We start from the raw sequence: 27,640 nt of genomic DNA on the forward strand, positions 1-27,640 counted from the left end.
GGATTCATTATCAATATAGGATTTCTCTGGCTGTCGCGTGTAAGTCTCAACAATTTCGGTCCTCTCTGCTGCAAACCAGAGTAAATTAAACGGAGTCCAATTTGGTGGAACTTTTCTTTGTATTAATTTGAAGTAGAATTTTGTTGACAATTGGTTCGCTGCCGAGGTACTTCGTTACGCAAATTGAGGTTTCGATTTTTAGTATAAAGAAGAGTAAATGTCACGTGGAATACCGAAGAAAATCGCTCCGTCAAACTATCCGTTAACGAGCACTCGTTGAGCGTTCGAAACCATAGAAAATCTGTTCTCTGACGTTAAACTCGAGTGGAACGAACACGCGAGGATTCCGTGGAAGGGACTAAGTCTACGATGCAACTAGCAACGAGCACTGGTTATTGTTAGGGGATATCGTTCCTCCCTCTGCGTCCACTGCATCAAAACCGTAAAAACCATGGGCGGGCGAAGTCAGGCCGAAAATCGAAAATCCCAGAAGCGGAAACTCCCGAGACTCTCGACGGCTGTCGCGACAAAGGGGCGACTTTTCCCGATTTTCGGCATTTCGCGCACGTTTTGGTCGGCAGGCGTGCCGGCGGAAACTCTCTTTTAATTTTCCGCGAAATTCGAATAAAGTTGCCTGGCCAAGCAGAGTATTAGGACCAGGGATTCGGCGTGCACGTCCGCCGGTAACATTTTAAACTCGCATTTCACTGGCTTGAGCCCTAACTTTATCCCGGCGAGAGCCCTGCGAGGGGGTGGCGGAGGGTTTGAAGCCTCGCGATGCGACAACGTGTACCATCAAAACGAGCTTCCGATGGTGGCTGGACGGTACCAGATTTGGACGGAAAGGAAAGTTTCCACCGCGCAGCCGCTTCCTCGTCCCGGTTGGAACCTCCTCGTCGAGAATGGATACAATTTTTTTTTGTTTTTTCATTTTTTTTGTATTTTTTTTTTTTTTTTGCGTCGATTCGGTCCTGCTGCACGCTGATTTTTTAAGGATTTTTGTTGTCTATCCAACTCCGAGTGTCGTGCAAATAATATAGATCAAGAAATATTGCTAACAAGTTGGCCCAGTGGTTTAAAGGCCTGAGACACCATTTTGTAATAGAATATTTTTTAAATTTGTCACAGAGTTGTAATTAATTCAACGCAGAGGCACCGAATTAATTTGTATACGTAATACATTTGGTAGAATTATTGTGCTTGATCAAAGAAAAATAATTCCAATTAGTAAAAAACGTGTAACAGTACCCTGGCCGGTGCATCGTGCGGTGGTTACATTTTTTGAAAAAAGTGACAAAGTCGCGGTGAAATAAGCCTTGTTATTTCGTTCAACTTTATCACATTTCCAACCGAACAGAAACGATACACCTGGTCCCAATTAGGTGTGCGCAGATTTTTAGAAACGTTTCGAATTTGTTCCCTGGGACTATTCCATAACGATCGTTCTTTCGCTGAAATGGATTTCACGCCATAAATGTATATGAAATCATACAAAATATTCTAATGTATGCATTCACCAATATTTCTCAATCTAAACTGCATCGATATTAAATATGGAGCTCTATAATGGTTGATTTCAAGCCAATAAACTAGAGAATACTTCCATAGCAAGTTTGAGCACAGAGTTGCCAGCAACCTGGACAAAATGGCCGACAGTAGCGCAGAGTAGGAGACCTAGAGAACGATACCACGTGTTCTGATAGAGAAATCTGAATAAATTCCATTGTATACGAGTGACCAAACGAAAGTTTATAAAATTCGCTACGATATTGTTCCACGGAGACTCCCAAGTATACTCTTTTCCGCACAGAATATTAAAAGTGCCCGGCTCGCCGGGAATTCCGCGCGAAATACAACGCCGATATTAAACTAATTTCTTTGAAAAAAAGTTGCAAAGTCCCATCGACTGTTCCGGAGCGCCGAATATAAAGAAGACACGCGGACTGGAAGGGGTACGTTCACGAGCGTTTTACTTTCTGAGAAATTTCCGCAAGAATATTGAACCATAACGTTAAATTCACTCCACGTGACGCAGTTACATAAACCAGCGGAATGGAGCGCGGCAAACACGACGAAGTGCCCGCGGAGCTTTTATCCGTCGAATACGCTTGACGAGAGGGGCCCTGGCCTCGACGGGAACCGCGTAAAAAAATCTCTCGTTCGCCATTACACAGCATTTTTAATCACGTCTTTCGCGCAACGAGAATGTTTTTTTTTCCTCCCCCCCCCGCGAAGGAATGCCTTTTCTTCGTCGAAACCGTTTCGCGAGCAAGCAGGCAAGCAAGCAGTCGGCCATTCTTGATATTTGCTCGTCTCCTCTCTTGTTCCGCCGGTGAATTCCGCGCCGGCGCGTTAATGAAAATTGCGATTAATTATAATTTTTCGCAATGCACTGGCGCCGGCGTCGAGATCGTAATTAATTAAAGAAAGAACGAAGCTTCTGTATTCCCCGGCTGGCTGCCGTGTCAAACAATGCGTTACATTTCCGGCCGCCGTTTTATCGTAACGCGCGCCCCGGCGAAGAATGGCGAACGTTTTCTCGCCACTCGGTCCCAAGTTTCGCGCGAATTTACCGCGAGCCGGGGGAAAAACGATACGACACTTTATACATTTCCATATTCCGTACAATTATAGGTCGGTAGTGCGCATTTTACGCGCCGTCTGCTATATATTGCGCAATTACCTTTGAAACAGGCGGGGTGGGTCGTCTGAGACAGCCAACCCGGGATATTCGTTTGCTTTTAACCTTGAAAAAGATTGTTGCAGCCTGAATTTATTAATTTTCTTTCGAGGAGGTGGCAATTTTTTTAGCTAAAACGCAAACGTGATAATTATTTTTATGATCGAAACTATGCACGAGTATAAAATGACCTAGCAAAAAACAGTTCTGGCATTGGATTCGTGAAATAATTGTTAATAATATTCGATGGAATAATTGCATCGAGAGTCCAATAATTTTATTCTGGGCCGGAGGGTGCCTAGGGAAGTACTTTTAAATAATAAACGCGGAGCGCTGTTCCGCCACGTAACGTAATTAAGAAATATTCCCTGTTCTCGCGCATGAATTTTGTTTGAAGAGGGGTTCGCGAATTCTGCACCCGCGAAAAAATGAACGACGGTTTCGTCGAGAAGATATGAAACCGGAAAATTGTATCCGAACTATAATTTTGTCCTTCGCGCGTCGATAAATCGCGGTTTGGAAAGGTCATCCGGGGGTTTATGAGGTTCCGCGAGTCGCTATAAAATACGCGCAGCGAGTCGTAAAAGTGATTGCACACTTTTTGATTTCTGATTTCGAACGGATGGTGCCATTATGTAAATGCTCGCTAACAGGAAGGAGCAATCGAGTCCTCGAAGAAGTCGAACGAGTTGCTTGCTTAGGCGTCGCAAGATTGGGTCATTTTATTCGCGTTATATTGTCCAAGAACAAACAGAAACGCCTCCTATGCGTTTCGTAATATTTTATAATACCCTAACTCCTCATCGTGCTACCAAGTATATTTTTGTGTTCCATTACAAGAGCTCATTAAAATTCTCACTTTGCGTTTGAATGCAAGCCAGAAAATGTCTCCTCGTAAATCTCCTAGTCTGTTTTAGAATACCGAATGCTTCGCGGATTTACTGCGAATCTTGTTTCATAAAATAGCAAGGTGTTACAGTGTTGTCAATGGGTGTCTAATAAACAACGTATTTTAAGGAATCTCGTAAATCTCGCGATCAAAGAATTCGCTAGATTTATAGGCGGGAGAAAAATAGATCGGGCAACGAATGATGCAAGATACACCCGCGTATTTATCTGCGAAGAGAACAACAAATTCACCGATTGCACTCGTCTAATATCACCTACGGTTTACGCTAAAATTAGTCGATTATTTTTGTCAGTCTTTCCTCTCGTCTGTCGTGGCAGTCACCGGTGGCCAGGGCTTATAAATAAAATCCACTCAAGCTGCTGGCAGAAGCTAGCAGTTTGCAAATATAAATTGAGATTATTTTATCGCTAAACGCGTAGACTTTCGATGGTCTTGGAAGAAAATGGACAACGTCGCGAGAAAATTTCGAGGAACGTGAACGAAACGCCTATCGGGTTCATCGGCGTTCCCGTGGGATTCGAGATCACGCTCTGTTTCGTATCAAGCGATAACCTCGAAATCGTTCGGCCGCGTGCTCGAGGTGTAGCGGGAGTCGGAGAGGCGAAGGGGTGGCGGAGGAACAGCCGTAGAAGCTGGAGGACAAGATAGAAGGGAAAAATGAGAGAGAAAAACGGAAGGAACGAGGAGAAGAAGGAGGGGGAGGAGGTGGAGGTGGAGGTGAGGGCCCCTTCTCGGCCCTATTAAAAAGCCCGTTTCTGCCTCCGTTTCTGAAAGCCTCTTACGGCACTCGAGGCAACTGCGAAAGCACTTGAAAGCTCCTGAAAAGCCCGACAACACTTCCCTGGTTGAGTGCCGCGTCCCGCTAGGAGGCCGCTACGACTTCGCACCCTGTCACCGAGACACGGAGCCGCTGCGAGACCCTCTATGTGTTGCAATATCGCCGCTATCCTATGTATTAAACATCGAGTGCCCACCCCTCCTTCACGGGGGTGGCTGCCAGCGAGCCAGCCGCCCCTCTCGTGAAATCTCTCTCGGACGGACTTCGACCACGTTAAAGTAACCCTTCGTCGACAAAAGCGAGCGATATACAGGCCGTACCGTTACGCGTGAAACCCACTTTGGCTGTGGATTGGGGCCACGAAAACAATGGACGAACTTCGTGCAAACACGTGCTCCATTTGACCCTCCGTCGGAGTTATAATCATTTTTACACTCTCGAAATTTTTGATCGCTCCCCGAACTGCCAATCCTCCTCCTACCAATTTACTAAATAAAATATTACCATGCAGTAGCTTCGAGACACATTTTAAGTGAAACGAGAAAATCAGAACGAGAATTCAAAACAGCTATCTTCCGTGTTTTTCCGAATCACGGAAGAAAGGTACTGAAATAACTCTGCTTGACTTCAAGTATATTTAATTCTTTCTCTTGAGTGTTCCTTTCCGAATAGAGTCAATATTATTTTTGCAACGCTCTCAGAGACCTAGAACTTTCACAGTGAAATACTTATGGACGAGTTCAACATGGCTTTCAAACATGCGTAGCAGAAATTTCGTTTTTCTTGAAAAATCGACTTAGATTTCGTAATGAACAATTAACTAACAGGACCCGTGTTACAGGAAATCCTCGCTGCAACCCCGACGCCATCGTCCCAGAGAAAACATCTAGTGACCGTGGAGAGTGCCTCGCCAGAAGTTCTTTGATAGAATAAAGAACACTTATCCCGTCCCAGCTCGAAGCCCGAATCGTAAATCCCGGTTCATCCGAGCCAAGGAACGCAATCGGACAATGGAATCGACGATACTAATCCCGAACGTGTTTACCAACCGTATCGGGAATCTCTGGAGGCTCCATTCGATTCCGAGGGAAAAGGAAACGCGGGTACTGGGCGTCGCGGGAGTAACGCGCTTCCGGTTGCTACGGGAATGGGTTAAAATTAGCGTGGAACCACTCCCCGGCTCGGTAAGTTTCCCCTTAAAACGGGCGACGAGAATGACGAGAAAATAGAAACGGGGAAACTTTGTACGAATTATAGATGACTAATGATACCAACGGGAAGCAATTTATTCGAAGATCCATCATACTATAGTTAGTAACTTATATTTCCCATCATATTTCATTTATTCAGTTACTGTTTAATAATGGAAATGACGGTGGTATTTTAAGAAGATCAATGTAGCCGACTATATTCAGATTTTAGTAATCAATGAATAATACTAGGTCGTCATATTATGATTTCCTGGTCAGTTTAATAATATCTCCTAAAGTATAAATTTTACTAATATGTAAAACGTGAACAACGTTTTCTGCATGAAAAGTTAAATGAAAATTAGAATTTGGATATTAGAGTAAAGTTACTTTTGAAATTAAATAAAATTCAATAAGTAAATCTCAAAATAAACATAGAAGGGAGATTAAATTATAGTAGTTAGTATAGTCATTGGATAGAGGATGAAATGCCCTTTAAAATGAGCGTTTGTACGAGTCGATAGCGTAATTAGTTCCGGAGATATGGCGATTTTAGTTTCAAGTCGACGCGGTGGCTAGTTACGGAGATACGGAGCTTCGAAGTTTGTTTACGTTTCATTGAGATCAATGAACTCGCGCGCGCGTCAATAGTAAACAGTGCGTAGTAAATTCTTGGAAATACTACGCTCGAAACTAGGTCACGACAGTCACGTACGCGGGCTAGGTCAGCACCACGCGCGTGCGACAAAGAGGTACGACGCGACGCGTCAGACGGAGACAGAGATAGTCGAATTAAAAAAATTACCTTTTACATAAATTACGATATCTCCAGAACGGAAAGTCGGATCGTCAAAAACAAAAAACCATTTTAAAGGGGAAGCTTTACCGCTTCTAATAGTGGCTTAAAAATTAATAAAGTACTAGTAGTTTCGGAACTGCACGCGTCCAAAGTTTTAGTATTTTTAATACGCTTTAATAGGCTTTCGTAAGACGGAGAGCGGAACTTTAAAAATTACGCTTGTCTTTACACGATGATATCTCGAAAACGGAAAGTCAGATCGACAAAAACCAAAAACCATTTTAAAGGGGAAGCTTTGCCGCTTCTAATAGTGGTTCAATTATGCAGAAAACATGAGTGGCTTCGGAACTGCACGTGTGTAAAGTTTATGTACTTTCAATACGCGTTGATAGAGTCTTTTTACAATAAGTAGTAAATTATTTTGATCATTTAATTTGTGATAATTCTACTAAATGTATTTTTATATATTCGACAGTTTTAGGGAGTTCATTGATTACTAAAGAAGAGTGTAAATAATATATGTTAACGCTTCTTTCTCTGTTTTTGGACGATTCTAAAATAACCAAAGTAGAATAACCGTTAATTAATATTATTTATTCATAACAGTTTTACCTACTGATTCTAGAAATTTTTCTAATGAAAATGAGAGCAAACACGGCATCTTTGAGATCGTTATTAATTGCTACGTAAGCGAATGTTGCTTTCTCCTCGGCAACCCACGCTTCTCCGAGCTCATACGTTAATTATAACAGAACTATTAATTAAACGGACCATTTTGCAAGAATATCGTGAACCGGAGATCTCGACGGGAAATTTTCGAGACGAATGAATAATAATAAAATAAGAAAATGTTTGGGCAGTCCCCCCGACGCGATTCGCTTTATTACGCTCGACGTCGCGGTGCCAAAAGTGCCAAGAGGCGTAATAAGTATCAGATACGACGTTACCAACTTTGGCAGCCCTGATTGAAAGTCGATGAGAGAAGGACGGGGAACGTGAACAACGCAAGAGAAAGAAGCAAAACGCAAGAGAGGGACGAAAGGTGCTGGTAATCTGCGTGTTGAAGCGTTCTGGGCCGGAGATAACGGGAACATACATAATGCAGTGTTTCTTCTGCGGACGACCAATCGGCGACGGTCTTAAGCGAAAATGGGCCAATGGCTTCTCGCGCGAGGAGCTTTCCCCTCGAGCCTTATTACAATACATTAGAATATCGCCGTGGTCGTCTGACTTCGTGCATGGAACGGTAAAGGCGGCACGGCCACGGTGATTTGCTTACTGCCACAGAAAACTGTCCTCGCGCCTTTGTATATCCAGCGATCTATTAACCCTGTCGAGGTCACGGCCCTAAAAATTTATTCCCCGATCGGTCGCGGTATGCACTCCACAGAAACGGCAATTTAAAATCGGAGGATCCTAAAAAAATTAGCCTGGACTATTCTCGAGCCACGAGAATAGCTAAAAAAATAGCTAAATCTGTATAGAGACTTTTCGTTTGGACAAACTCCTATCAGTGGGTCCAGTGTATGCGTCAGAAGGTTCGAAAGTATACTTTTAGATATACTCCCCCTCCCAGATGTGGCTCCACGAGCAGTTTGCCTAAACGGTCGAACGTTTCCAATCGGCAGGAAGAACGGTAACGCGTAAAACACGGTTACAGGGCAGTTTCCTTGAAAAGCGTGCTCTATGGGAGGACTCTCCGCGTCGTTCGCAGTTAAATGAAACAATTCCTGGAATTCTTCGTGACTTCCGTACGGACGGGGGCCAAGGGCCGAGGGTCGGTTAATTTCTGGACACCGAGGTGGGCCGAGGGCGGAGTGTTTGAACGGGTGGCAGCCTCGCTTAATCTGACGCAGTTTAGACAATTTAGCGCGGTTACCCGGTTAGCGTCAAACATAACCTCGCCACTTGGCCGGGTGTAAAGAATGGCGGCCGTAATGTCGGTCCACGCACGGAGCAGAAGAGGGCTCGCGAGGGAGAAAGATAGGTGTTCCAGCCCGCCGAGGGAGGCTGTGTGCTTACCAGTTACCGAAGCAGAAGGAAGAGTAGAGGGGTTGGTCGGCACCGGAATAACCCAGCTCTTTAATTTAAAGCCGCCGGACAGTAATTAAAATAACCACCCTCGACACATACTCCTTGAAGCGGTGCCCAACTCGCTCAAGACACTCGACGATGCTTCTTTCAGGGTCCAAGGATCTGGAACAGAAAACCCCGTTGGAATTGTAGACAGTCTTAACCAGAATATAGACGACATTAAACATAAATAGTTGGGAGAATTGTTTGCTCGAGAGTTTTAGTGAACAACATCGTATGCAAGTTGATTCTATCTTAAGATCATAAGGGTGCATAATAGGTATAATATGCAATATGTAAACCGGAAATATAGACTGTATCAAAAATGTAAATGTATTTAAAATAAATCGTTGCATTTATATAGGTAAAGTGTGTGTGTGTTCTTTGAGGAAAATGTTCCGATATTCCATCAGTATCATAGCTTCTTTAGAGGTCAAATGACACCTGATATTGGCGCGTGTCGTGTGGTTTAAGTCTGTTTAAGCTGCCTGTGGCCACGTCATGGATCATTGGTTACCAATCGCCGAGCTCGTGTCATGGGTCGCTGATCACCAATCGGAGCTGTTTTAATTGTTCAGTCGAAATAGACTTGAATCACACGACACATACAGATATTAGCTGGCGATTGGACCTTCTGAAGAAGCGAAACGTCACATCAGGAAGCCTTGAACGATATCAAAAGCCTCAATTTTCTTATAAAGAAAGCCACATATATCATTCACCCTCTCACCCTTATCTCACCCAATTTTCTGAATGTCTAAACTTGTGTTAGCCTTATTTCTACCTAGAACAGCTCAAAATTCTAGAATTGAGAAACGTTATACAGCGAGGACGATATAAAAATCCTCGAGACTTCAAAACATTGAATGTACAAATAAATTCAGTAAAAATTGACGACCATGCAATCGTTAATTTTTCGTTCACTTGAAATGATGTTGTCCAGCCTCGAGGCCGTATTGAGGGCGCTAGACAATTGCTCGATTTCGAGTAATTTGTAATATGTTTCGCTTAAACGATATGTATTTTCTTAATGAGCGTGTTATATTATACGGCATAGGTACAACGCAGTTAATGCCAGTAATTCAGCGTGGCTCGACCTCGTTGAGCACCGCGTTTTTGTTCACGGTCTTCTCGTTCGCGACCGCGAGCCGAGGTCAGGACACGCGTGTGCCGTAAGATTGAAAATCTGATTTAATTCATCGTGCGGCCGTTCCCCGTGTAATTTTCTTCTTCTGCCAGAGCGAAAAAGAAGAAAAGACACCGGCGAGAGGCCGCGCGAATGGATCGCGTATATTAAGGTTCGCCCGCGCCCGTTAATAAAACCCCGTCCGGCGCAATTAACGATCATAATCATTGTCAGGACAACTTTTCGCGAATGCTCAGGCTCGCGAGCGTATTGAATATTCGTCGGGAGTCGCGAGTATTTTTTAACAACGTGCGTTGCACTTGTGCATTCGAAAATAAATAACGATTTGTCCACTTTGACGATTTTTTTTACGTGCATCTATTGCAAAATCTTCTCGGTATTCTACATGTGTAATATAATGAGGTTTCTGCCCATGTTTAAAAGTGAAAAGCGACAGTGGAGATAGTAATAATAAAAATATACGTGGGATTTCACCATCGACCGAATAGTGTTGCTAGTTAACGATGGCATCGTTCGCGACTCGGAGTGGCAGCCTTGAAGCAAATGCCCTTAAGTGCGTGCAATATGCAAGCTGATGGAAAGATCAGTATCAAATTGCAGGTAGTAACGGAAATAAGAATGGTATTATGTGGGTTCGCCGTTTAAAGGCTTAATGGTTGGGTATCTGGCGTAATATCGTTTAATGATTTACTTAGTCCCGGGTATCCATTAGCCTCGTTCCTTCTCTAACAATTTCAGTGTCGAGAACCAAGAATATACTTGCACTTTTTGATGAATCGTCTATTCAAAGGTACTCTTGTTCCTAATCTACTGGTTCGTACTCGAGTCTAGGGAAGAACCCTCCCTCTGCCTCAAAACTTTAGACGTTAAAAACAATGAAAAACATAGTGTCAACACTGGGGAATGCAAGTACAAGTAGAAATGGCGAGTAATGGACAGACACGTCATCATCGAGCTTCACGAATGGTCAAGAGTCGATTATTTCTTTTTCCAATATTTCTCGATAAAAACAAAATAAACACAGAGTTAATGCGATTAATAGTAGTTGACGGCTGAAACCGTCGTTTAAAAAATTTATTTCTTCTAAAGGTAGACAGATTATTTAATTCTTGAGGATCGAAAGCATCGAAGTACAAAAATGATCCGATGCTATCCAAGGCGGCGTAAGATCGAAATAAATAATGAGCGAGCCCGGAGAGCGATCTCGAGGGAAATTTTGATAAAATCGCCTTGGCGGTCAAGGCCTTGATGTCCGGACGTCCTCGATCGAGGACGCGTTGTTTCGTTCCGACCGCGGGACGATCGATTCGGGGGCTGCATCTTTTAACGGGATCGATGCCCGGGCTCGAATAAAATTTCGCAAGTATCCTCAAACGAGTCCGGGGATCGCCGGGCCGCCGTCACGTTTAGAGTGCAATCGTAGCTGGAAAAGCGTCGATATAACGTAGGCACTCAGCCTGTGGCGCGGTCGAGTCCCGATATACCAGGTGTTACGATAAATTTAAACGATATTTTATTCAGGCGGGCCGATCGCTAGTTTTCAATTTGCCGGCTCGTATATATTTCGCGAAGGTCGGCCAACGGAGGGTGGGAGGCGAGAGGGGCGGCAGCCCGGCCCTAGAGATGCAATTTCTTGGGGTGGTCCGTTGCTCGTCCGGACCCTCGTCCTTCTCGCTCCTTCCGTGGCTTGATGAAAAAATAATAATCCCGGGGGAACGGTCAGTTATGGGGAATGAAATCAGCCTGGCACCGTTCGTGCTCGCCCTATTGAAACCGTGTATTCCTTGTCTTTGCCCACGCCGAATCCTTCTCTCTCTCTATGGCTTAGATTCGAAACGAAACGAATAATTCCCGTGTTCCTCGACCGTTCCAACGAGCCTCTCGATAACACGATGCCATGTTTATTTATCAGACCGTTGCATACGAACCATCGCGGAACGCTTGGACGAGGGTAACAAACAAGGGTGAAAGGGCGGAGGAAAATTCGCGCCTAGCACCGGGATGCATTAGACGCTCATTACGAGACTCGATTAACAGAAACGTTTCGGTGTAATTCACGGGGACACAATTGCTTAATCTACACTCGAGCGCGCGGATGAAACGAGTTACTGCAATAAGCGCAATTCCGCCGCGAGTAATTCCATTATGAAGCGGCGAAGAAAGGGAAACGCGTTTTCCCAAGTTTCTTAATATCGGGAGCTGCTGCGAAACGAGACGGAATTGTCCCATATTTCAATGAAGCTGGAACTCCAATTGACCTTAAATTGCGAACATTCATTCGCAATTTGCTTAACTTTCCCCGGCGAGAGCTGGCGAGCAATCAGGACGATGCCGCGCGCTACGAGCGTCGCGTTTACGAGACGCGGAAAGAGAATCACCCCCCGTAGAGAGTCGTCAGGTATTTTTAATCGCAACGATTCGATCCACCTCCGTCAGGGTTCGATCTATCAATTTTCAAAACGACGCGTTTACATCCGAGTCTCGTCCGCGAGAGACAGGGGTGGATTCAGAAAAGGGAGGCTGGTGGAAACAATTCATTTCCTTTTTAAACGCATTGCAGGTATCAGAAACCATAAAGTTTTGAATAAAATGTTTTTCGATATCTTCTATGGTTTCCCAGATATTCGCAACCAACGTGAAAGCTCGCAATTCCTCCGGAGGGGGTGTTTTCAGGATCGTTTAAGGGATTTAAAATTCGTTAAAAATTCCGCGAGGCTTCGTTGACATTTAATTATATATTTCATGTTTTTAAAATTATTATCCCGGCTTGGAAGAACGGATACAGGGACTTGAGCGTGAATTAAGCGTGGCGTAGGGCGTGTTAACGGATGTCGGCCGATGGGTCAGGCACAGGCCAAGCACTGCAGGTATTTAAACGGGCGAGTGTGTACAAAGGGGTGACTTAAACGAAGGAGCGCGATGGTTGGCGAAGGAAGATGGCGCGTCGGCGGCAGGTAGGAGTCGGTAGATGTTTGGCTTCTACTGAAATTAAAAATATCGATTCCCATTCGCACGCCGGGCTTCATAGAAGCTCAATTCGTTTCTCTCCTGCAAGACAATACCTATTCTTCCCGCGGACAGTAAGAGGTACAAATTGCAGTTGCATCCCCCGTTCGCTCCCGGTCCCTCGACTCTCGCTGCGCAGGAATCCCAAACACAAAGGCTCTTTTTCATTTGGTTTTTCTTCCCCCCGTGCCCCTAACCCCTTACTCACCAACCCCCTCCTTTAGTCGTCGTCACGGCACGCCGATTCACCCCCGCACGCCGTCGTCCCGCGGATCGACGATCCTTTCCCGTGGCATTCTGCTCTTCTTCTCGTGTGTTTGCACCCCCCACCCAACCCACCCACCACCTCCCCCTATTCTCCTGTCCCACAGTGACCTGTCCAAATGTACGGAGACGCACCGGGTATACATAATTGACTAATCCATCGGATTACACGGGAAAGAGCCTCTACCCCTACTTCCACCCCCGAACACTACCCTGTGCCAGACTACGACGAAACCTCCGCCCCCCCCCCTCCCGCTTTCTAATCGATCGAAATAATGCCACGGCCAATTGGCCCGATTGGAAAGCAGGAATTCGGGTTCTCTGATTCATCCGTTGCCCGATCCCAATCGAATGATGCCGTCCGGATATGGCGGCAACGGTTCTCTCTTAATTGGATGGTTCGTGCGACCCCGGGGGATAATTTATTAGGGAAAACTTACGCGTTATAGAATAATAATAATCATTCACCCGGGGGTGGGAACCCTAGATATCGATTATAGCGCGATTTTAACTCGGTCGAGGCACGCTTACTTTCTTTTTCGATACAATCATAGAGGGATATTTAAAATTGCAATTTAAATATAAGAAAAGTGAATTTTTGGGGAAAATAATTTGTTGGTACTTAAGGAAACGATGCAACCCTTTTAATCTCTATCAATATCACAGGAGACGTATCTTAAGAATTTATGTCGAACACTCTGTAGCAATTTAGTATGACAAAGTTGCAAAGGGTTACAAATTTGGGATGCATATTCAAGATGCGAAGGAACTAACGAGCCACGTAGAATTTTGAAAGTCTGATGGCGTTTAAAGTCGACAGAGTGTCGAATAATAAAGCCCCGAGCTTCGGAAGCAGCATTCTTTATGTACTGGACGCGTTGCAAAGAAGAGAACGCGGATAAAGACGATCGCAAACTCGCATACTTTTTTTTAGCTCGGTGTTATTGATGGGATGTGAAAATTTAATTATACATTTCACTTGGAGATGAACGGATCTCCCAGTAAAGTAAAAATCTGCATTGTTAAAAAGTGTTGCAGACGTTGTTGATAAAGAAGTTGAATAAAACTGAGCCTAATTGAGATCCTCGTGGCACACCAGATACAACAGATACCGGTTTGGATAAATGGCTGTTATATTTGACAAAGAGTGACCTATTACAAAGATAACTGGCCACGCAATGATGCTACCTCCAAAGCCCAAGGCATTTAACTTCCTAATCAGATGTTTATGATTAATGGTATCAAAAGCCGGTGGTTATGGAAGTCGACGTATATTGTTTCCACTCGGTGGCCATTGTCTATCTCCTGAGACAAATAGTTTCGGTATGGTGATAGATTCGTCACGGTTTATCGTCCGTGGAGAAGTCCATGACGCCTATCTGGGATCAAATTTCTCATTAAAACTGAAGTCTTGTCGATGACGACACTCTCAAAAATACACAACACGTTAAGGACGCCCAATTTTTGTACAAAGTTACTTTCAAGATCCAAAGCAATGAAAAGTTCCTTTGGAAATAGTCCCTAAGATGTTAAGAAAATCTAGATCCACAACTTTGAGGGTAGTTTTGACTCCTCGAGCATGAATCTGAACGAGCAAAGAAAACGTACGCGTCTAATGTTCTTTCGTGACCAGTTAGCGAGTTTGTTGGAAGATTTGGAGGACGAAAAATCGTAGATCGAGATTGTTGGATGCAGCAGCGATCGACCAGGAAAGCGTTCGCCGCATATCTATTCGGCCGAGTCGATCAAACACCAGAGCGTCACCTGCACGGTGGCTTCGCAATTTCGAAGGGGTTTCAACGATGCGGAGCGACTGCTACCCTCTTCGACTACGAGCCTTGATTAGGCTTCCGGTTAATTAATAACCTCTCGTGCACACATAGCCGTGGCCCACGTATGAATATGCATGCGGCCTGTTGTGCGTTTCGCGGTGTGAGAGTGCCGAGTGTATTCACGAAGGGGGAGAGGAAGAGGACGGTGGAGAAACTATGGGGAAACGGAGTGAAAGAGGGAGCCAGAGGGAGAGAGGGAGAGAGAGAGGATCGGGAAGAGAGGGTGGCAGGAAACGAGAGGGTGTTCCAGAACGAGAGACAGAGGGAGGGTAGGAAACGAGAGAGACGGCGAACGAGGGAGACGAGTGGCGGAGGGCTACTTATTTGCATTCGGAAAACAAAGGGTGTGGGCCGCGCTGTATGCTTGCCCCTCATTTCGCGTAACGAAGGACGAAGGGAGCCGATCAAAAGTCTTTTCCCGCCTTCTTCGTTGTACGCGTTTGAATCGCGAGTTTATGCTCGAGATTTTAATTAGTACCGCACTCCATTCCCACGCGGGCGCATTTTAAGGGCCATATCGTTGAATTAATGTGGCTGTTTACGGTTTGTTTTACTCTTTGGGATTTTTAAGCAGCCAGAAGGAGCCGCGTTTCCTTCCGCGCGCCGGCATTTCTCTGTTTATTATTCCATTCATCGCGTGATTTCGCCCCGGCGCAACCGTTCGCGATAATCGTCCCCGATATTCCGCCATCGAACCGTTTGTCTGCCCCTCCTACCATAAAATAGACAATGTTAAACCGAACAGTCGGTCCCCATAAAATTACATACACTACAAACCCTCGCGCAAGAAAAAAATTGCTTCTGAAACGCGTACAGAACCCACAGAATGAAACGTTAAATGGCGTCCTAAGTTAATTATTAATTATACCTACGTTTCCCAATTATGTATAAACCGAACAATAGCCGGATTGATGCGTGCGACAATTTAAAACTGTTCCGACGTACGATACAAACACACAGACAATGCCACTAACCGATATTAATTAACATTAAACTTCCATTGTGTCGTATTAATTAACGCGCGAAAGGAAGTCGGGAATAAAAAATTTTGCAAAAGTTGCGCCGTGACTCGTTGCTATTGTGCCGTACTGAAGCCGTTAATTAGTATTTTTCCAGCAGCTTCGAAACACCCCGTGGGACGCGACCGAAAATAGTTTTCAGCGATGTACTTCTATCGATTCAATTATCATACTTCATTAAGACATCGACGACGCCGCGTTTAATGGAATTAACAATTTCCCATAAACTTCAATCGACCGACAGGAACTGATACCATCTGTTCGCTACACCTGCGCTTTCGGTCCCTTGCACCTTATGGCGCACGAAACTCGAAACTATGACGCATCGTGCGTTCCGCGAGCCCTGACGAAATTTAATTTACGAAATGATAGCCGCCGACCCCAAAACAATTAAAAAGCTATTACCTATATTACCCGGGTTGCACGGTACGCATTAAGCTCCTTAAAATGCGAACCTTTCCAATGGCGAAACGACCGCGCCGTGAGCTTCGACGGGACGCTAAAAACGAATCAGATCTATAATATGTCTTACTTAGCTTTTGTGCCACGCGAAATACGTCGATGGCACGGCTAAACACGACAATGGATTTTGTTATTGTTCCCGCGACACAGTGGCTCGGCAAGAACGACATTGTATTGCGCGGGAACGATAAAGATTGCCTCCGCACTGGCGCATTATACTATAGACCAGAGTTTCTCAAACCACGATGGAGAACCAGAACGAGAAAGAACATCAAAATGTCACTTATTTAGGGCTGAAAAATTGGTAATCGATTTTTCAGCGAACGCAAGTACCGATTGAAAAAGGATCCCCGCCAAATGCGGATGAATTCGTACGCGATCGATCGAAACAGATTGATCGCAATAACCGAGGAATCGTTCCCGTCGATCGTCGAGCTATAACGTTTCGAAGGCTCGGGAGGCTAAACAGCGATATATCCACTTGTTCGCAAGAGGCTCGATTTGTTCTAACTCTACTCCACAGCTCCGAATCTACTCGACTGTTCCGGAACTCGGTTTCCCGAGCATTTCTGATATAATTTTCTTCTCGAATACAATAGCACTCGAATCGCGTTGCTCAACCTCGATCCCCTACCCAGGCGAATCCCTATCAGCTCTCTAAGCACCCAATCTCTACGGTTATTTTGAAACAAGATTAGCGACCATCCTCGAACGTGTCAGGATTTTTCAAAGAAGTCAAATATTCTTTAGAATATTAGAACGACTCAATTGTAGAATACTATTTAGAATATCTTATTTTATATGACACTTTGACGATTGTCAAAGGTAACCAAATAAATTTATACTCAATGTACATAAGACGTATTCCTGTTAAGAAATTCAAAGGTCTAAGGAGAGAAAGTGAGACCCGACAGTGTAATTGCGTTCGTCGTGAGGGGACTGAGAGCCCCTGCTTAGTACTATTCTGGTATCGAGGTAAAAACGCTGAAAATGAATTAACTTTTTGCCGCGGGGCCCGGACAGCGACCGCCAGAGCGCTCGAGTCACATTCTGAGGCATTGTGCGCCGTGTCACGTGGGGGTCCCATGATGCCCCGACATCGCGAATTAACTAGCTGCACTCCCTCGATGGACATCGGGCCTGACCTCGAGAAGATTGCCCGCGCGAAAGGAGAGTCCCCTCGACTCGTTGCGGCCTTAATCGAGGTCGCGCCTCGAAGAAACTTTTGCTTCTTACGCTCGTTCGCGAAAAGCACGACGATTCGTCATCGCGTCCCCGGGTATCGCGAAATAGAATTCACGCCCACGCCGTTGTGCCCCGTTCGCCCTGTGTTTTCCGTCTGCTCCGCGATATTTCAATTTTCCGCGATAGAAACACCCTTTCGCTCAACTATCCAGAATCGCCGACGACATTGTCACGCTAATGGTCCTGGAAATAAGAAACGCGGGAACACTGGTTATCGTTAGCGGAGCTTTGTATTGCATCACCGACTCGTGTGTACATAATCTCTGACAACCATTTTACATGATAAATGAGAAGTTTGTGGCAACTCCTCCAAGAAAGTTTCAAGGCAGTATTTTCCAACCGGGAAATAATGTTTTCCAGCGAGGTTTTCTATTACCTCGGATGTAATTACAGACTTGAAATAGTTGTGTTACGAAAGAGGGCTAAAGTAAGTAGAGTTAGACACACTTGGCATACAAGGAAAATGAGTGGACATATTAGGAAAATAATTGCTTTATACTCGTGTTTAAACAGAGAATTTTATGGCGACCTGAAAGTAGGGCAATTAAATGTTCCTCAGCCATCCACGTAAATGAAGAAACAACAAGTGGCACAATTATAATATATTTTTAACAAATTTGAAAATATCAGTGTATTAAAAAGCAGAGATAAACGAGGAATTAAAAGGTTAAGATAACGTATGGAATTTACAACGCAAAGTTTAATTCGGAACGCCCACGGTTTGATAGGGGAAGAAATGATTCCACGACGTACGAGCACAAAGGGAGCCGAAGTTATCCGTTCGGATAAACGGTTTGCATTTCTAAGAATTTTATCGTTTGCGTGGAAATTTCCGCGGCTGTTGTGCATTCGCGGAATTATCGATCGCATCCACGGCGGAAGTGGATCTTTGAGCCTACGGTTGTATTAGAACACGCTCGTAGATTTAGACTGGAATGCTGTTTTAGACCGCGAGCAACGTACAGCTACAATCCCGTATAATTTGCGACGATTTGGATTCACTGGAAGTAAATTAACCGTCATTAGAAGCAAGATGATGTTTCGGTTTCGCCTCGGATATTAACGAAAGGTTATTACAGTACCGCGAGCGTACCTTCCGTTTCGAGACATCGTCGATTCGGTGTTTTCCGAAATCGCGACTCGACCGACTCGGAAAATTTACGAGAATATAATGCAGGGGTTTTCACGAGACACGTCAAGAATGGCGGAGGATGGCCGGCAGTAATCATCTTTTCGCCACGTCACCGTGCAATATCCAGTCGATATCGATCGACGTTGCCCGCAGATTATTATGTCCGCTGATCGTGTCTTCTGAGAAATTGATACATCGGTACACTGGAGGTGGATACACACTTACAGAGATCGGGTGTGGTGCCTTTACACGACTGGACCGAGTAGACCGACAATCTCGCGCCATTACGATCGCATAATGATCGTTATCCGCGAGCACAAAGGGTTCAACAGTGGTGCTCAGCGAAGAAGGTCGATTTATCGCGTCTTCGTGGCAGCCGTTCGAAACGCGACGATCACACTTCGGCCGCAATTATGATCCGAACGATACCCGGGATCGGGGGCCCCCCCTTTTCGACCGACGATCGAACGTCCGCGGGGCGCATGCGCGCTGGATCGCCGGCGATAATCGCCGCGGCCCGCTGCGCGCGCGTATAATTTATATTTAAATAAGCCGCGATCGAAACCACAAGGTAAATACGAGGATGCGTGTGCGTGCGATTTTCGCGTGGTATCGCAGTTACATTCGATCGCGTTGTGGTTAGCGGCGGAAGAGACGCTCGATCCTCGATCATCGGGAGACGCTGAACGATCGATCTCTGCCGGAAGGAATGCCCGGGATATCGATCGAACCTTAGACATTTTGGAAATTGATTCCCAAATCAGCAAATCTATACTAATTTTCAAAACCAAAAATCCGATAGGAACGGATTTTATCCGGACGATAAAATCCGTAGGAATCAATGTCTCAGAAATGGCTTGGGGGCCTCAAAGATTTCGGGACGTTCAAAGGATCCCTTTCTGTCTAGATTTCGAGTATCCTCGAGAGCTCAGAGTCTGCTAGAATCCTCTGAGGAACCTTGAGGCCTTCAGGAACCACCAGAGACTATGAAACGGACAAGACTGCCCAGACTTTTGAATTCCTCCAGAGACCTGAGTCGTCTGGAGCGCTTGAATGGAGTACCATGACGTTTGGAAAGTTTAGGATTTTGGTATCACGCTCGAATTTCGATTAGCACGAAGAAAGTATACTATATAAGTGGAGCACTTGTGAAAGAGTATACGCCACACCACAAACTTGTCAACCTTCCTATTCCGTCTCCACAGTATTTAATGTAACGATTCGATTATAATCGTCGAAAGACCATTTCCATCGTCGAATTTGCAACTATTGTTACGGGACACGCTATCTTATTCCATTAACAACTGCATAGTATTCGACGTCACGAGAGGGGTACAGAGTGTTCGCGTTCAATCAACGACCGCTGCAACGAGCGAGTGATAATCGACGTGTAATCGTCCATTTGCTCGAACAAGCGTGCCGCGAACAAACAGCTTTGTCCGCGTTGATAGGTGTGTAAATATTGTAATTAAAATGTTCGATAATCATTGTCATTTTTCGAGGAACCACTTCATGAGTTTACGTTACGTTATGGCAGCGCATCAAGCAAACAATGAGCGCAATACCCGTCGGCCGTTATTGTCAATTTCGTGTTCCGGCGTCCCTTTATCGGCCGCTGCTTTCGCGCCCGGCGCGTAAAATCGAAACCCGGTTAATAAATACAAATTGCATCGCGCGCGGCTACTTAAGAATTAATCGTCGAACCTGATACGTACGATGACCGTACGCTTTCCCGTATTAATTCTCCGTGACAAATTTCACGGCCGTTAGCGAAATTCGCCCACATTTAATGCAACCCGTTGCAACGCGTTGCTTAAAGCGGCTGTCCCGAATTTTCGACCATCCATCGAGGGGGCACTACAATCTCTTTCTGCCGGGATATCAATTTATATCTGTTGTTTTTATTTATATCAGAGGAATACATTCGATCTGTGCTTATTACAGCAGGCTCAAAAAGCCACCCCTTTCCCACATTTTTCTATAACAGCAAGGTGTTACGTTAGAATGATATTTCCACTCCGTGCGTGTTGCAATTTTGGAAAGAAACGTTTTCCTTGCCCCAGGTCCCAGGTACCACGCGCATTCCCCACCCACGTAATCCTTCGTATAATGCCGGGCGCGCGTTCGCGGCAATTTTATTTCGATTCCCCGAGCCGCGGAGTGGAGGCTGGCTCGGCCATATAATAAAGGCAGCCCGGAAACAATATAAAACAATAAAGGGTTCTTACCATAACCGGCGCGGTTGAGCCGGCGCGATATTGTATCTGCCAGAGGCCGGAGAACCGCTCCGGGGTGGTTGGAGGGCGAGGGGCGGGCACGAGAGACGCACGGTGATACGAGAAAGGTGGCAGGAAGGGATGGGAGGGTCAGTTGTCTAATATATGTGATAATAACTTCCAGCCGGGGAATCGAATCCGACGGGCTGCGAATCTTGGATCTGCATATATGGATTACCGCTTCGCCTACCCCTCCACGTTCCCGCAACCCTTGGCTCTACTACCCGGACGCGCAAACATACGTCCCGCTCTTTCTTCGCGGCTACAACCCCCTTTTGCGACCGCGTGCGTGTGTTATAGGGCGAATCGAGGGCTCAGGTAGCTTGGAGGATTCTGGCCAGTTTGCAAAACGATCGCGATCGAATGATTTTTTTCCAGAGGGTCGGTCTCCAATTAAATAGGAAGCAGGCGCTCGTGGATACTTCGAAACAACACCGCTAATAAATCTGAAAAAACGCCTGTGACTAAAAATCACCCGACTCCCCGCGAAACAATTGTTGAATGCGCGGAAAACAGGTCAGCCACGAATCACTCTGTACACTCGCGGCAAACAAGTTACATGGTCCACTTAGCCGGCGCGTTTCCAATGTTTCTACGCGGCGGTTCCGCGCGAACGGCGGTAAGACGCGTGTACAGGGCTCTGAACTCCCCTTGATTCGTTTATACACGATGCTGGTCCAAGTTGTACGGTCTATCGAGTTAGTGTGTCTGGTACACGTACGCCCGATGCCCGAGTTCGGTTGGACGCACACGCTGGTCGCCGGGCTCGCTCGCGAGTTAAATTTCGCGCATCCGTGCGCTGGCCTCCGTGTGTGTCCGTGTGCGGAAGCCCCGGCGATGGAAGGGGGACGGGGGAATTTCGAGATTGAAATTTGAAATATGGAAATAACAGAAAACGATCCCCCCTAACCGGGGCGAGAACGACGAGCATCGGTGCGCCCGACCGCCTACGCAACCTCCAAGACGAACCGGAAGAACGATTATTGGGGTCGGAGGAATGTTGTGTCAGAAAAGCTCCCGGGTGTTATTCGCCTCGAATCCGGGTTACGTTCCGTAATTGAATGGAAAGTGATTTCTATCGTCCTACGATTTACTCCCGCCCTTCGAATTATGCCACACTTGCAGCAACCCAAAAAATCCCAAACGACACTTTTAAACAAAATAGCTCGCAATCTCTGATCTTCGAATTATGGTACTGATACAGTACAAGGATATGTTGATATTTCAGCTAACTAAAAATTGAAATGAAATTTTGTTCCAACTTGTGCCCAGATCGAGTCCCACGTTCGGAATTCCGCGTTGCTCTACGAGTTGCCGGAAACGAAAAGGGAGCATCGTGATTTCCGACCGTGTCGGAGCTTTTAAAAAAATGATAGACTACTGTTTCAAGCGGGAGGTCCCTTTGACCTGTAACCATGGAATTGCTCGTCGGGCGTATGATCCCCGGTGTCGTTCCCCTCGAGCTGCGTCTTTCCACGTGGTTTCTGCTTTTGGTCTTTCGGTGCTCCATGCAACAACCCGAATAGAACGGTCTCGTCGCATTATATTACGTTACGTCACATTATGCGCCTAGTCCGCTCGCCGGAACATTACGATGTTCCCGTGTTATGCTGGCTGGTTGGTTAATGTTCTGTGGCAGAATTCCAGCCGCGCTGTCTTCTCGAAACAAAGACTTTGTTTGCCGTAGCAGAAGTAGCCGCGCGGGCTATCAGGGCCACAATTCACCATTTACATTTCTCCCTTTCCTTTACTCGTCGCGAACGACCCAGGAAACGGCCGGGACGCGGCCCCGAGATGCCAGGCAATGCATCCGAACCAGGTACGTCAAACACACTAACCCGAAACGCCCATTATTCTTTATTTATTTTTTACTGGCGAATAAAGTTTAGATCAATCCGATGTCTCGTCGTTCGGAAGGGATGATACCAACGTCGGATATCGCTCCCGAGGCGAATAAATGAAAGAATTAAGGAGAAGTACGTTTGTGGTTGAAATTAAACGGGGCAATAGATCCGTATGAAATTAATTTTTTAAAGGAAAAAGGGAAGGAATTTGAAGAGTAATCGGTTGGCCGGTGAACCACAGTTTCAGGTGGGCTTTGATCAACCGATACCAACAGCCCCCAGTGAGCACCAGCCGTGTCCAACGCGGTCTAACTTTGGTTATCAAACGAGAGCCCGGTGCTTCCTGGCAAAACTATTGGCTACCGAAGTCTTGCTGTTAGTATTAACACGATGGTAAGGAAACGAGGCAAGGGTCAGGATGTTCCGCAGGCGATAGCCGTTTTCGAATATTAGGCCGAGAAACAAGGAGTCAACGAACTAATAACGTTCCGAGCTTCCGAGGTATAAATCGTGCGCTTCCGGAAGACCGTTCCAAACCTTGTCTCGGCGTCGTGAATAACATTGTCTAAGTTGGGAGGCGACTGATACGATCGGTCGAAAATTCAAGGCTCCGCTTTGCGGCCAACGGTTCCCACCGCGAAGAAATTTTATCAACGACTTAAAATTCTCGAGATTTAGGAATTTAAATTATTTAAAGAAGGGTTCGTGGGAAATAAAAGGTACGCTAATTAGAGTATCGGTGTTCGTAGCAAGAGACGAGTGTATCGGGGGAAAGGGGGATCTACCTTTTTTGGCATCGGAGGGGGAGAGAGGAAGAATCATCGGTTCTGCGTCAACGCGCGAGCCTCCTCGAAGATCGAGAACCAGATCCCCGAGAATCCCCGCGAATTCTCTGACAAAGAGCCGCGCGCCGGAGACCGAGGAATTCAGGAAGGCATAACGAGCGTTTTCACGCATCTCCGCGTAGAGGAGTGGCCCCGCCGCTGGAATTATTAATTAAGCACACTAATTAAGCGCGTTCATCGCGCTCGCCCGGAGGGGTCAGCCGTTGGGCGAGAGAGGGAGAGAGAGAGAAGGACAAAGAGAGCGCCGGTGGAGAGGGAGACGGCGCATTGCGAAGGTAACACGCGATTACAAACGCGATCGATAATAAATTACCTTTAAGCTAGAAACGACGCGCCATCTTCTCTCTCTCCCTCTCCCTCCCCCCTTCTCTCTCTCTCTCTCTCTCTCTCTTGGCTTTCATTCGGCCATTAGAAGTCGTTGTTCCTAACCGTTCATTACCAGGTCCGAGCTTACGTGTGGGTCATGCGAGACGAGCGTATCTTAACGGCCGAGTAATTATGCTTCCTCGATGGCGCGGGAAGGTTCAAACGTAGAGCCAAAGGTGGAGGGCGAGAACAGGGAGGGAAAGGAGTTCGAATACTTAGAGAGAAAGCAGAGTACGGTCGCGTAATAAATGCATGGGATTAACGAGGAATAAATAACGAGAGACTGTTAATAATGTCGTACCCTCTGCAAAGCCCCTGATTCGCCTCTTCGCGGCTCTTTTCACGGACGGCCGTCGCACAGGGTTACGCAACTCCCTCGTTAAGGGAGGATTCTGGTCTTGTAACGCTAAAAATTATGAAACCTTCGAGAATTGTTTTTTTTAAAGGACCCCGGCGAACGTATTAATACGAAACGTACTTTTTAAAGGAACTGGCGAGTGTATAAATATAAATATATATTTAGTTATATCGTCTACTAACAGTCTTGTCTTGTACCCCGATTAATTCTTATTTGGTATTCTTGAATTAAACTGTCGCGCGACAGATAGTAGATAGTATGAGCCCCGTCGTTGTAGCCAAGTTCGTCGCGGTGAAAATGGAAGCACGGAGACGCGGGTCAACCGTGGCCGCGTTTCGGGAGACTTTGTTTAAATTTAGAATACACTCGAGACGCGGTACAGTGTAGCCTTTGATGCTCGAAACTTGTATTTCGTGTTTTTCGTGATACACTGTTGGGAAATCTGGAGACCATGTAAAATGGTCCTCGGTGCGTCGACTCTTTTTAACCGTCGTCCCTTTAATTTCGGAGCGTGCATCATCGAATCGTGGTTTCAGAATTTTTCAACGAGACACTTCTCGGAGCAAAATTATTCAGAAAGAATATTTAGTTTGGAAATAAAGCAACAGTGATTATTGCGTTAAATGTGATGTATAACGTCGAGATAGTCTGAGCGTATATTAAATTACATTTTACTTATCGTGTTACAACGAGATAACTTGGATACGGTCCACAGCGTATAGACTCGCTTATCCGAGTTAAATTGGATACAGGGACGAACATGTTAATTAGCGATCTGCAATTGGCATGGTAGATTTGCTGGACCAGTATACGGATTCGGATATTTCAGTTATCGAACTACTATCCTAACCGATCGAGCTATCTGTGCTTTCGGTATAGATTGTGAGTTTAACACATCCTGGAATGCCTTGCCTTTATCGCGATATTTCGTTACGGTCGGTTTATCGAAGCTTCGTCTCTAATCTCGATCACTTGTCCTCGCCTTTTCTCGTTCGAACGATTAGACTTTCGATTGTATAAAGTAATTTTAAAATCGAAGGCGATCGGTTAGGGTTGCTTTGCTCGTAAACGACAGATCGACGTAAAACAGCCACGCGTACGTGAATTCCCATTCTGGTTCGTGGACGAAGAAAAGAGCTCCTTCTGGCCGGGATTAAGTGGCGGGGGAGGAAGACGGAAAGTGGACGCGGTGCGCGGAGAAACAGCGAAAGTGGTAGGGTGAATAAGAACGAGGCGAAGGTAAGGCACTAATGAGCAAATAAGTCGAAAAAAAGGTGAAAATTCATTAGCAGTCAGCTAGCAATGGACGACGGGGGAAGGGTTACCGAGAATCGGCGTAACTCTTTTCTCGGTAAAGGACTCGAAGCTCGACAAAGGACTCTAAAAATAAATACATAATTAAACGTCGCGATAATTAACTTCTTTATGTCGGGGAAGTCGAGGGAACGCGTCTTGAAACGCGAGTCCCGCGCGTTGGTGGAACTGTTTCGTTGGATAGGAATCGTCCGGGCCTAAATAACGGATATCACGATAGTCCCAGGGGTTCGCGATAAATACGATTATTGTGTAATAAATAGCAGGTGATAACTGTTCGTCTCAATGGGAACTCTAATTGGCCGGGTTCTATCCGACGCGACAACTGCTACGGTTTAACGGCGACGTAAAAAATGAGGCGACAAATCTCGTGCTTAATCTCCGAACGAATTTCCCGTCAATTTTACATCCGTGTCGTTTTGTAATCCTTTTTTAAGCTTCCTTTTTTTCACCTGTCGCGATACCGTGTAATCCTCTTTATTAAATAAATACAGTTAATCAAACTTGTAAGCTACACGCGAACCAAGGGCTCGCAAACACGTACACCGAATACGGATCGAAAGATAAATAGCCCGCGCGTTACGTAACGTCAACGGTATGCGGATGTTGAGGACCCTCGATTAAAAACTATGTTACGGAGAAAGGCCTCCGTATCAATTCCGAGAACCCTTTGGAGTATCAATCCGAAAGAATGTAATCTTATAAAGGCTCGTTTGCGCGCGATTGATAAGTCATGAGTTATGCCTATGGTATTGAATATCACCTTTGTTGTGACGTAAACATTTTTCCATTTTCTATTTATTCTATGCTCGATACTTCCTGTGATTACGTCAGACATCATATGGGTTTCTTAGAAAACAATTGGTCTATCAACTGTGTTTTTAAATCGTAAAATATCAAATACAAATCTGAACGAATGTTAGTATTTGATGGAGTTAAAATTAATCCAAAAATCTCGAAGCAATAACATATGGAGAAGGCTCAAACGCCTTTTCTGTACCTCGGTCCTAGCAAGCGCCGCAACGGAGCATCGAAGTCAGAATTTCGTTCGGGGTCTCATTAAAACGAGACGCTCGAAGATCCCCAGGGTGCGTAAATCGGGAATACAATTACGCGAGTGACCTGACGAGTCCCCGCCTCCGTAGCAGCGGAACGGCTCGGGAAAATCCGTTCGATTTGGCTGAAACCCGCGCTGATCGACTCGTTCGCGGATCAGCTCGAGTCCACTCTAATTTAGACATTTTCGGCCGGCGGGTATATTTGTTATATTTTCGCTCGAATCATTATTACGCGGCACCGCACGCGCGCCGTACCAGGGGATTACGGCTTAATCCGGTCCGCTATAAATTGGGCGGAATCGCATCCCCCGTACTCTCCCTCCGACCCACCCCCGCCACCTGCACCCTCCTTTATCATTCTACGTTTCCCTCTTGTCGCGCGACAGGAAATCCCGACTTCCTTCCGAACGGCGCGAGAAAGGGCTGCGGACGATGATCGAATAGTCATTAAACTGTAAAACCTTTCCATCACTGACACAAGAATTTAAGAATAGTTCGAAACTACTGGTGACTCAAAACGTCTTTACTTGGACTTGGTTAGAAACAACTGTGATTGCGGAACTGGGTGCCGAGCCACGGGGGTTTGGACTTCACTGGTGAAGTCATGGCGGCCCGACGAGAGAAAAAACCCCCATCGAGGAAACACGGGGCGGAATCTGAGAATATCGTAAGGTCGAACGAGGCGGCCATACACGTATGGAGCAAAACGAGAGTCGAATCGCGGCAAAGAAATATCGTCGGTCAACGGAGAAAATCCGTATCCTGGCAGTAACGACCGGGATGGACGAACGGGACCCGAGGAGCCTGCGAAGCTAGCCAGAGAGAAAGAAATCGTGGAACGGGGGCGACGGGGAGGAGGAAGAGCGGACTCTAGAGCGAGAGAGACGGGGAGGAACGAGCAGGGTGGAGGGAAAGGGAACGGTACCCTTAGCTGGTTTCCCTCAGGAGATTTTATAATGGCGTCCAGTTATTACCGCAGGACCTCGGGCCACGAACGCGATACGATTCTCCGACAAGGGACGAAGGCCGATTTAACAAGTGG

General features: G+C 45.9%; 1 protein-coding gene across 2 annotated transcripts in view; it reads right to left on the bottom strand.

Annotated features, from left to right (window-relative positions):
- The window catches only part of LOC122396021 (LIM/homeobox protein Lhx9), a 441,838-nt gene that overhangs the window by 254,122 nt on the left and 160,076 nt on the right, over window positions 1-27,640 (bottom strand). The window contains exon 4 of one of the 2 annotated variants that reach the window (XM_043394097.1): window positions 8,380-8,553. The gene's annotated coding sequence lies outside the window, so the exon portion shown is untranslated. Of the gene's footprint in view, window positions 1-8,379; window positions 8,554-27,640 lie in introns of those variants that run through there. The other variant, XM_043394098.1, reaches the window with a different exon arrangement.

Source organism: Colletes gigas, unplaced genomic scaffold (assembly GCF_013123115.1).
Source record: "Colletes gigas isolate AHSC1104 unplaced genomic scaffold, ASM1312311v1 Colletes_gigas_Sc00006, whole genome shotgun sequence".
In the NCBI taxonomy this organism is placed as follows: Eukaryota; Metazoa; Arthropoda; class Insecta; order Hymenoptera; family Colletidae; genus Colletes; species Colletes gigas.